The following is a 12,106-nucleotide window of genomic DNA, read 5'->3' as shown; positions in this document are numbered from 1 at the left end:
TCAGTCACTAGAAGACAGTCAGTCACTAGAAGACAGTCAGTCACTAGAAGACAGTCAGTCACTAGAAGACAGCCAGTCACTAGAAGACAGTCAGTCACTAGAAGACACAGTCAGGCACTACAGTCACTAGAAGACAGTCAGTCACTAGAAGACACAGTCAGGCACTACAGTCACTAGAAGACAGTCACTACAGTCACTAGAAGTCACTACAGTCACTAGAAGACAGTCAGTCACTACAGTCACTAGAAGACAGTCAGTCACTAGAAGGCACTCAGTCACTAGAAGCTGCAACAGGTTCCCCTGGGAACTGCTAGAAGGAACTGGCTTGGCTAACACCAAGAGTTTCGGTTGGTGAAGCTGGTTTTATAGACTTCTTCTGATCTCTAGAAGTTCAGGTGGCAACACTTGTGTTCTTCAAGCTGCTGCTGTGATGTAAGATGAACATGAGTCCCAGACTTTCCGGAAGAGCACGGTGAACTGATCCTAGAATTTAGGATGTGTCGGTGCGCATGGGCATAAATGGTGAGCGTGCACATCCAGACTGGAGCAGAGAATGAGGACCGACCGCACTAGGAGCAGCCCGAGTTGGGCTGGGTTCCACAGGGAGGAGAAGCTATAGTATTGTTAAGAGGTCAGAGAAGGCTTGGGCAGGGAGGAGACCAGTGGTGGCGAGCAAGTGCCTCTTCACAAAGGGGCTCCTTCTGCCCTGGCTCCTCTCTCTGTACTACTGCTCAACAAACAGCCTAACAAAAACCATCCCGTCTTTTTAAACTAAGCCTTGTCTAAACAGCGATGTTGGAGAAATCAAAATACTTGTAGGTTTCGTGGATTAACCTCACTTATTACTTACGGTGTTCCATCTAAACTCAACCATGTGCATTATTTTAAAAAGCAGAGCTAGGGTTGGCTACACTGACAGAAGAAAGAAGAGATGGTAGCTGATGTGCTTAGAAGGTGCACTCACTCATTCCTAGGTCCTTGGTGGCCCGTGGTGTTGTTTGGTGGACCTTACAGGGCAGGACACACAAGAGCAGCAACTGGGAAATATTAAGCACTTTGAGAACATAGACAGGGGCTGGGGAGATGGCTCAGCAGTTAGTACTGGTTTCTCCTAAAGGGGACCCAGGTTTAGCTCCCGAACACCAATGTGGCAGCTCCCAACCATCTTTAAGTCTAGTTCCAGTGGAACCTTCTGAACTCCACCATGTGATGATACGTGATATGCCTAAGTTCAGGTCAGCACAAACACACATGATCCTGCACAAAGATGGGCAAGGCCTGATAGGTAGAGGTGGGAGGAAGGGACAGCTGGCTGTGACTGGTGAAAGGAAGGGCAGTGGTCTCAGCTTGTCTGAGGAATCTTTTCAGGCACCTAGGTACATGTGCACTGATGCATTCCAGTTGTTTCCATATTGTCATTGCAGTCCTTGGGCTTCTGAACAGGTAAGGACATACTGATATGTCTTAGTGCCTCACAGGTACAAACAGGGAACCACTGACATCCTCTTCCTGCTCCTCCAGCCAGCTTTGTCCTCCAGGGAAAGAACTTTGTCAGTTCCTTCAGAAGCACTACAAGTGACATGAACACACACAGTAGACTCTGCGAACCTTCCTTCCTTTTGGAACCCTGACGGTGCTACTCCACACCAATTCTTTGACTCCACATCACAGCGGCCTCATCTGAGGAGTTCGGACACGCACACTCAAGCTGCTTCACTGCACGTGATAGATGATTAACAGTGTCAAGGGTGCTGACTGTGGTTTGGAATCTACAGGTGCTGTCTGACTGTAGGACAGAGTCCTGGGAGTGGGCTGCTGGGCAGGACTGAAGGACATGGTCACTGCACACTGGGTGAGAAGCAGACCTGCAAGGGAGTCTTCCAGCTTGGTTGATTAGTTTTGCTGATATGTGCCATGAGATGAGTCAACTGACCTTTCTTTATCTCAACCATTTCATGAAGATGAAGAATAACCTCACAAGTGTTTCCCAAAGGTTCACACATTTAAGGCTTTGGCACCCAGCTTGACCTTACTCGGTATGCAATGAACCTCTCTCTGACAGGTCAAAAAAGACTGAGGGTCCCTGACTTCTCTTGATCTGCTTTTCAGTCATGAGGTCCCGGAGCCTACTCTGCTACACTCTTTCATGATGCTGTGCTCCCTCAGCACAGGGCAGAAGCAACACACGATGGGGTCAACTGAGTACCCAGCGCAGCCTCCAAAACTGAAAGCTAAAAGAACCCTTCTGGCCTCTTGTAAATCAATTATATCAGCTATTTAGTGACAGGGACAGAAATAAATGTCATCTTTATGTTCCTATAAAGATGGGGTTTTATAAAAACTGTAACATATTGAGGTACTGTCTTGGTTAGCCTTGATTATAAACCTGACACAGCATAGAAAAACCTAAAAGGATGTCCTTTTAGGACGTGGGAAGGGCCATCCCATCATCCTTAGGCAGCTAGAGTTGGGGTGTAAGAAAATCAGCAGAGGGGCTGGAAAAATGCTCAACTGCTAAGAATATTTCTTGCTCTTCATAGCACCCTAGTTCAGTTCCCAACACCCCCAACAAATGTAACTCTACCTCCAGGGGCTGTGACACCCTTTTCTGGCCTCCATAGTTACCACGCCCCCAACATATACAGAAAGATACACGTATGCAAAAACACATAGGCATACACACACACACACACACACACACACACACACACACACACACACACACACACACACTAAAAATAAACAATCTTAAAAATGAAAACAAAACCAAAGCTCTGAGGACGCGCCTGTGAACCAGGCAGAGGGTGAGCTGGTCAGCAGCGCTCCCCTCACCTCTCACCCATGACTCTGTCCCTTGGTGACGAGCTGACACCCAAAGTAGCTGAAACAAACTCCTTCTTCCCCAAGTTGCTGTCAGTCAGAGTGGCTTATCACAGCAGTAAATGAAATGAGAACAGGTGGAGTTGATGTACAATAATAAAATGTAGTATAATATTGTCAGGCTAATCAATTTTAAAATCTCATAGTCTCATGGAACTATCATCCAAAATAACAGAGTCACAACTTTTCCAGTCCCAGAACTCTTCCTCATGTACATTTCATTTTCACACTAAACTCATGATGGAGTGAGTCTGATCATGGGGAACTGAGTTTGAATACACAGCACCTTGTAGAAAACTGTGTGTGGTAGGCCGTGTCTATAACACCAGTACAGAGGAGAGGAATTAGGTAGATCCCTGGGGCTCACTGGCCAGCCAGTCTAACAAGATTGGTGAGCTTCCAGTTTCAAGGGAGACTTTGTTTCAAAAGATAAGGTGGAAAGAAATTGAAGAAAATGTTGGATGTTAACCCCTGGCTTTCACATCCAGAAGCACACACGTGCATGTTGCTGGTGTTACTCTTATGATCAAGCTTAGCAATGCTCATGTGTGTGGTTATATACTGAGTAATGACATCCTTTTAGACCTCAATCAAGTGATAACCCCTCACATCACATGGCTTCAAGATAGGACTCTCTTTGTCCCCACTAGAGCTGTTAGGTTGGATTTTCACACCTGGAAAACAAGGTCTTCATCCCAGTTCAACAGGAAGAGCTTCAGAAAATGTAGGATTAAGGGACTGGAAAGTGGGTGTGGTGGTTCACACCCATAATCCCAGTAGCTGGGAAGCTGGGACAGGAGGATCATTCCAAGTTTGAGGCTAGCCTGGGCTACATAGTGAGTTGCAAGACAACCTTGGCCACAGAGTATGGCTGTGTCTAAAAAATAAGAACAATAGACCTTCAGAGAGATGATCTAAGTCTCAAAAAGAAAAATTGAGGCTTGAGTTATGTAAGGAGTCCCTCACATCACATATAAGGAGCCCCTCACATTTGCTGCTGGGAAGTTAGCAAGATTACGAACCGTGTTTACAGTCAAAATATGTTTTGGCTTGTGACCCAAGTATAACAAGGCTTCCTTTGACCTATGTTTTTATCTAATGGCCTGGGAACCTGTACTATCCACTTTAAAGTCTTGCAGTCAATAACAGGGAAAATGAACATTTCCACCCAACCTTTTACATCTTTGAACAGTCTAAGTGGATGTGACTTCAAAAGCTACCAGATTCACATAAAGAGCAACTTTATAAGACACAGAGTTGCTCTTCTGCAGAGAAAGAAGCTAGCTGGTTGCTGCTCTGAGGTGTGCAGTACTATCTTTTGTATATGTTCACTCTCAATGTTGTGTTTCCATCTAGGTTTTAATAATATATTTAATAATATTTAATAAACTCCTAGTCTGCTTCAAAAACAAAACACCCCCAAACCAAAAAACCCAAACTAATCAAGCAACAACCAAACAGACGAGGGGGTGAAATGGCGCTGTGGGAAAGTGCTTGCTGGCAAGCCTAAAAACCTGGTTTTCTCTGCAGGACCCTCATAGGAACTTTAAATCATCCCCTGATCTCTGCATAGGCACTCCCCACACAAAAAAAAGTAACAGTATTAAAAACATTTTAAAAGGTCCTAGATGTGGCACGGTGATCAGGATCTTGGAGACAGGAGACAAAAGACAAGTAAGTGGGAATTGAATAAGCCTCAGAGAAGAAACTAAGAGAAGAGGAAACGACAGAGGCGGAGCCTCAGAGCTCACGGAGCACTTTGCACACAGAACTTCCTATCCTACAGGAGACAAGGAAATGGGGCAGAAACACAACATAACTCCTACAATCACTATTATAACTGTCCAAATTTTGTAAAAGTCAAATTTCAGGTTCAAGAAACGTGGTGAACCAAGGGAGTATTATATATTTTGTGTATCAAGATAAACTGGCCAATCAAGAGATAAAGAGTGGGCTCCCAAAGCGGCTAGAGACTAAAGACTGACATTACCCCCACGGAAGGCACAGGCAGGGCTGAGTTTTTCTATACAAACACAAACACTAGGGTCCAACTGAACAGTGAATTGTAAGGTGCTAGAAGAGGTGAGTAAAAATTGCCCAAGCCAGAGTATACATCATTCAAAGTGAGGTGAGAGCCTCAGCAGGCTGTGAGGGGAGAGTCCACAGTACTTGTGAGGCAGATGTGGTGACTATCATGGTACCGAGGCAAACTCTGAAGGGAGTGAAACACCTAAACTGGAATGTGGTCTCAGCAAAGCACCTCCAGGAGGTTTGTAAGGAAGAACAACCAGTGTTCTAATCGATACTGCCACAGGATGGAGGGAAATAACACCAGGACAGTGGGAGCTCATCAGTGCTGGCAAAACTTATACAGCATTAAACACTGTGGTTGAGGAATTAATGGGCCCAAATAAAACATGGGGCTTCAAGGACAAACCTACAATTAATTTTAGTGGCTCTAAAACTTGTCTTAAATCAACACCCTCCTACTCATATTAACGACTTAATGAAATAGCACAATGCAATTAAATGAAACAATTGCAGCTGGCAACATGACCTGGCCATGGACGTATTGACTGTGTCCTTAATACCCTTACACATCACAGTCTTTCTCTTGCTAAGGCACTGCCCTTTAAACACAAGCCCGAAGCACAACAGTGCATTTCTGTGGTCACAACACTTAAAAGGCTGGGCGGTAGGGATGTAGTAGGTTTAAAGCCAGCCTGGACTACATAAACAGTCTCAGATCAGTGTATGCTACATGGCAGGCTTTGTCCTCCAAACAACAACAAAACAGCCTAGATCTGAGGTTCCTACAACAGAATTCAGGTGAAGGATGGCAAAAGGTATCACAGGGCGGAGGAAATGGAAGTTCTGAGAGGTAAACTCTCCAGCAAGGAAACAAACAGCGTGTCTTCTTCAACCCGCTCAGTGAAGCAGCAGAAGCTCAAATTGTTTAAAGTAGCAGGATCAGGGAGAATCATCACACACAGGGAGTTAACTTTGAAAGTACCACTGTGTCACATGATGGTGGGGCTAGCAGGACAGCTCAGTGAGTAGAGGGGACTGGCAGGTCCCCAGGATGCAGGGAAAGGTAGACAGGAATTACCAGTTCCTCAAAGCTGCCTCTGACTTCCACAGCTGTGGGGCCTCAGAACCCCTTAATAACAGCTAAAGCATGGGTCTGGATTGGGACTGGTAAGACAACTATTCAGTCAGGAAAATTCTTGCTATACAAGCACAAAAAACTTGTTGTCTTAGTTAGGGTTTTACTGCTCTAAACAGACACCACGACCAAGGCAACTCTTTCAAGGACAACATTTAATTGGGGTTAGTTCTCAGGTTCAGAGGTTCAGTCCATTATCATCAAGGCAGGAGCAGGGCAGCATCCAGGCAGACATGGTGCAGGAGGAGCTGAGAGTTCTACATCTTCCTCTGAAGGCTGCTAGCAGAAGACTGGCTTCCATGCAGCTAGGGTGAGGGTCTTAAAGCCCACACTCACAGTGACACACCTACTCCAACAGGGCCACACCTCCTAACAGTGCCACTTCTTGGGCCAAGCAAATTCGAACCACCACACTTGTCATGCTAAACCCCAGGCCCACCTAAAAAGTCCGCGTGGTGGAATGTGCTTACAACCCCAGGGCTAGGGAGGTAGAGAAAGGGGGATCCTCTGGGGTGCATGGACCAACGTTGGCATCACTTAATCAATGGGACCCAGTGAAAGATCCTGTCTCAAAAGTAAAACCAAAGATGCTCAGGACCCTCTGACAGTATATTACAATAAAGCAGTGGAGGCGGGGGTGAGCTTCGGCTGGAGACTCCTACGTGCTGCACAGGACGCACTAGTGTATTTACTGTTTAGTCTTTGTTCAACACATCTGTGTTTCAAGTGTAATTGAAGTCAACAAAGAAGGGAACAGATACAGAAATATGATTCTCAGACTGTGTGTGTGCGTGTGTGCGTGCGTGCGTGCGTGCGTGCGTGCGTGTGCCTGTGAACGTGCGTGTGAGCATGGGACTTAGGAGTTCTTAAGTATTTTACTACTGAGCTGTACCGCAATCCTAAAGGTGTAATAATTGTGAGGGTGGTGCTGTTGGCTCGTGCTTGCAGTCACCGCACTGAAGGATGAAGCCGCACAGAGGCAAATGCATATGGCCTTAGCTACCGCATGAGAAACTGCCTCAAAGAAAATCAAGGACTGTGTGACAGTTTGGATGAGAATGGACCCCATCAGCCCGTATGTTTGAATGCCTGGTCCACAGTTAGTAGAACTGTTTGGAAAGAGTTAGGAGTATGGCCTTGGCTGAGGAAGTCTGTCGCTAGGGTGGACTTGAAGGTTTCAAAGCCCACATCAGGTCAAGTGTCCTTTTCTCTGCCTGCTGCCTCTGGAGTAAGATACAAAGCTCTTGGCTGCTGCTCCAGCACTGTGTCTGTCCGTTCCCCACCGTAATGATAATAGAATAAACCTCTGAAACTGCAAGAAAGCCCCAAATAAATGATGTGTCTCTTCACAGCAACAGAACAGTAACTAATACACCTAGCACAGGACTGCACATAACCTTAGTTAGGGGAATCACAAGTTAAAAGCCAGCCTGAGTTAGAGTAAGTTGAAGGCCAGCTTGGGCAACTTGTCTAAAAATAAAAAATATAAGATCCTGGGGCTAGAAGATATAGCCTAGTGTATAACACTTGCCTCGAACAGGGTTCCATACCTAGCTTCAGAGCTAAGATGTAAAGGAAACATGTTGTGGGAGGACTGAAGGGAGTGAGGATGTACTGTAGACTGTAGCAGAGAGTCACTGAGGAAACCCATGTACAACCATCCGACACCACACTAGCAGCTCTAGAGAAGAAAGGCCAATAATCACAGGAAAAAAAATCCATTTTAACAGGAAGGACTTAAGTTATTTCTTTTCTTCCTGCTCTGAACAAAGTCTCCACGAGATGAGCTAAGTAGGCAGCTAATCCACAGAGCACTGACTGGACTGGGCTGCTGAACTGTGCTGAGCGTGTGAGAACAGGGTAACAACCCAATTGGCTTTTCCTACAGTCAAGGGTCAGCGTCTCACCTGGCAGCAAGACCTCCACCACTGCACCCCACCATGTACCCCACCATGCACCCCACCACTGCACCCCACCACTACACCCACCATGCACCCCACCATGCACTCTACCACTGTACTCCGCCACTGTACCCCACCACGCACCCCACCACTGCACCCACCATGCATTCCCCACACCTCCCCACTGCACTTCACCCACTCATTCCTACATCAAAGAGCCGGTTGTCTGGTTGTCTTTTCATGGTACTGGGGCAGGGAGTGGGAACCAGTATGCAGTGAAACAGCCCTTTTAAACTACTTGGACCTATAGAAATAAACGTTAAGTACAATTAAAATCAATCTATTTTCCAGTTTGAGAGCTTGTACATATTTGTTCCAGCCCTTCAAGCCTTCCAGGTACACTGCATCATGACCCTGAATGCTAGTACAACTTCTACAAATGCGAGTGAGTTCCCATGGGCGGGGTGAGAGCACCTCAACTGCACAGCCGGTCCTCAGACAGCTGTCCTGATGCTGGCCCATCAACAGAGCCCCAACTCGAACCACATGCTGCAGTGTGCTGTCATGACGCCTCTCTTCAAGCTGGTCAACCTTTCAGCTTCTCCTCAACCTTTCAGCTTCTCCTCAACCTTTCAGCTGTCAAGTCACACGCTTCTCAGTCTTGGTTAGTCTGATGTCATTGTGCAGACTGGAACAGGTAGATATGGGTTAAGTAATAAACTCAGTTGGTGGGGTTCCAAGACGTGCCACTTGTCTATAGCCGTGTGAGATGGTCCTAAGGTGTGTGTAACTGTATCAACAGAAGCCAGAGCAGATGGCTCTCAAGAGGCCAGAAGACAATATGGATCCTACCCTGCCCCCTTCCCTCCCACCACCATGTTGTGAGGGCACTCTAGAAGCTCTGGGGACAGGCTCGCATGTCAGAGAACCAGGAAATAAATAGAGGCCTCCAGCCACAGGCATGTAATTAAGCATTCTTCAGCACTGTTCATGAGTTACAGCATCAAAACTGACCCTGAGCCCAGTCACAGTAGCCAGGCTCCTTGGATTCCCAATCTACAGAAAACATGAGGTATGGAATGCTTGTTGTGTGATGCTACTAAGTATTGGGGCAACAGTTACAATATATAAATGCAGAAATCCACCACTGAAAGGAAAAAAGAATAACTTCTAAGAAGATAAAGTATCAGGGTAAGACTCAAGAACCATTTTTTAAAGATATATTTATTTATTTTATGTATATGAGTACACTGTAAATTCAGACACACCAGAATAAGGCATCAGACCCCATTACAGATGGTTGTGAGCCACCATGTGGTTGCTGGGGATTGAACTCAGGGCCTCTGGAAGCACAGTCAGTGCTCTTAACCACTGAGCCATCTCTCCAGCCCCCTCAAGAACCATTCGTACCAAAAATGTTTGCTCAACTAAACATACACCTGGCAACCTCAGTGACCAACATCACGCTACACACTCCTGAGAACCTTCCACAGTACAGACGGGATATTTCCCTCAAGGCCCAGGAGAGGCAAAGGTGCTAGCCCTTAGCACTGTCTCAAGCTACGTCTGTAGACAAGGCACGGGAAACAATAACTAAAAACATCCAACTAAACCCCCACCAAGCTAACCGAAGAGCAAAATAATCCCAATGACACGACCACGCACCCCCAAAACCCTACAGCACACCTTTGAAAATAAATGGAGTTACTAGGACTACACACCAACAAGGCCAATACATAAAAGTCAGTAGTGATCTATACAAAAATGAAGAAAAAAGAAAAACCAAACCATTTTCACTCAACTAAATAGATCCATCAACTAAACAAACAACTAAAAAAAAAAAAAAGCCCATCAAACATTTAGAAGATAATTCAAAATATTTCTAACATTTCTCACATAAAAACAATAAAATCGGGCTGGAGAAACAGCTCCGTGCCATATTGTACTTGCACCCAACACAAGTGTGCATGACACACACTTCCATTTTAAAAACAAAACAAACAGCCCTATGAAGCAGTGCAGAGAAAACGGGCAGGGTATGGGGAGAGGAGCACGCTAAAGGACCGAAAGACTCACCATGAACAACACTGGCTCAAGTGCTGTTAAACAGGAGAGGATAGAAACTCACAGACCGAGGAAAACTCGACTAATTCACACACAGTAAGGAAAGATTTTCAACCCACTTCTCTCTCCGTCAAAATGCAGATGAGGGTAAAAGGAAAGAGGAAAGTAAAAGAAAAGCAGACAGAGCACCTAACTTCCAGAGCAGCCCCCACCCTCCACACACAGCAGCAAGGGCAGGAAAGGCCGGGAAACAAACCCGGGACACTGCTGAGAGCACGGCGCAAAGGAAGAGAGTGATCACCCTGGAGCCAAAGAACGAGTTATACAATATATTTTCTCATTTTGCACTAATTTTGTCAGTAACTCAATAAAAAATTAACTAAGTTATTTCTGTTTCTGAGATTGAGAAGCACATATTTAAATGACACTTGGATCAAAGATAAAGCCAATAATAAATCAGAAAATACTTAGAATTGAAATGTTAATATGGTAACAGAATAGAGAGGTTTGCTGAGCTGGAGAGACGGTGCAGTCTCTTGCAGAGGATCTGAGTTCAGCTCCCAGCACCCATGGCGCTCACAACCATGTATAACTCCAGCTCCAGGGGGACCTAACACCTCTAGTCTCTGGAGCACCTGCAGTCACATACATATATCCACACATACACATAAATAAAAATAATAAAATAAATGTCTTCTTTAGGTAAGGTTTAACTTAAAAGATAGACACATACCTTTTATGTTGTGTCTTAGGATTTCTACTGTTGTTATGAAACACCAGGATCAAAAGCAAGGTACAGAGGAAAAGGTATACTTGGCTTAGTCCTTCACTGAAGAGACACAGGTCAGAAACTCTAAAACAGGGCAGGAAGCAAGGAGGCAGGAGCTAATGCAGAGGACATGGAGGGGTGCTGCTTAGTGGCTTATTCAAACTGCTTTCTTTTTTCTTTTTAAATAACTTTTTATTGATTCTCTGTAAGTTTCAAATCATGTATTCCAATCCCACTCATCTCCCTGTCCCTTCATATATGCCCTCAGCCCCTGCAGTCTCTCTGCCCTCAAAGAAAATAAAAATAACAACAAGAATATACAAAATAAAACATATAGAAAATCGTTTCAACATGGAGGCTGTACTGTGACCAACTGTGTCCCACAGTACAGTCTTTTGTTCACGCATCTTTACTTACAGATGTGCACTGCAGTGAGTCATTAGTCTGGTCCGAGGACCCCGGCTTCTGCTACTCTATCAGTGCTTGATCCTCCCCAGACTCCTCCGGTTCTTGCCCAGTGTCATGGAGATCCTGCAGCTTTGGATCTGCAGGACTGGCCCTTACATGTACTTCAGCAGATCACAGATGAGATACAGTTTTTGGGTGGGCCAATTCAAAGCCTTGGATCTGGACCTGGCTGGTCAGCCCACCAGCTCTCTTGCACTGCACCACAGGATGAGCTCTCTAAAATTGCCAGGCCAGCTCTATGGCACTCATGGTGGGGGACAGTTGGCTCAACCCCCCCACCCCCAACACACACATACACAAACACACACCCTGCTGCCCAAGGGAGCAGGACCCTCTGTCTACTTGGTTTCTTACAGAACCCAGTACCACCAGCCTAGGGATGACTCCATCCATGATACAAAGGACCCTCCCACATCAATCACTAATTAAGAAAATACTCTAAAGGCTTGTCTACAGTCCAATCTTAGGAAGGCATTTTCTCAACTGGGGTTGTCTCCTCTCAGACGACTCTAGCCTGTGTCAATGTCAGTGACGAGAACACTGTTATCAAGAGTAGGAGCTTTCATATACTCATCAAGACAAAGGCGAGGCAGCAGATATGCTCAGTTGACCAAAAGCAAGACCCATCCAAAGGAAAGTTGCTGCCAGTAAGAAGCCTGACAGCCTTATGCTGATAAACTAGCAAGATGGAACAAGTCCACGCAAGAGTTAAGGCTGTTAAAGAATGCAATCTATCAAAACCAGAGCCAGAAGTAACAGACAATTTGCATATGAACAATCTTACAACTATGAATGGAATTCACTCCTTAATTAACTCTATTACACAAGGAGTGCTTGAAGCCCAGATGGAAACACTGA

At 45.5% G+C, this 12,106-nt stretch overlaps 1 protein-coding gene across 2 annotated transcripts in view; it reads right to left on the bottom strand.

The window, feature by feature from the left end:
* Positions 1-12,106, bottom strand: part of Rab22a (RAB22A, member RAS oncogene family) — a 46,655-nt gene that overhangs the window by 21,637 nt on the left and 12,912 nt on the right. The window lies entirely within an intron of this gene.

Source organism: Rattus norvegicus, chromosome 3 (genome assembly GCF_036323735.1).
Source record: "Rattus norvegicus strain BN/NHsdMcwi chromosome 3, GRCr8, whole genome shotgun sequence".
NCBI lineage: Eukaryota > Metazoa > Chordata > Mammalia > Rodentia > Muridae > Rattus > Rattus norvegicus.
Note: the sequence above shows the minus strand (reverse complement) of the source record. Positions and strands in the feature narration are given on the sequence as shown.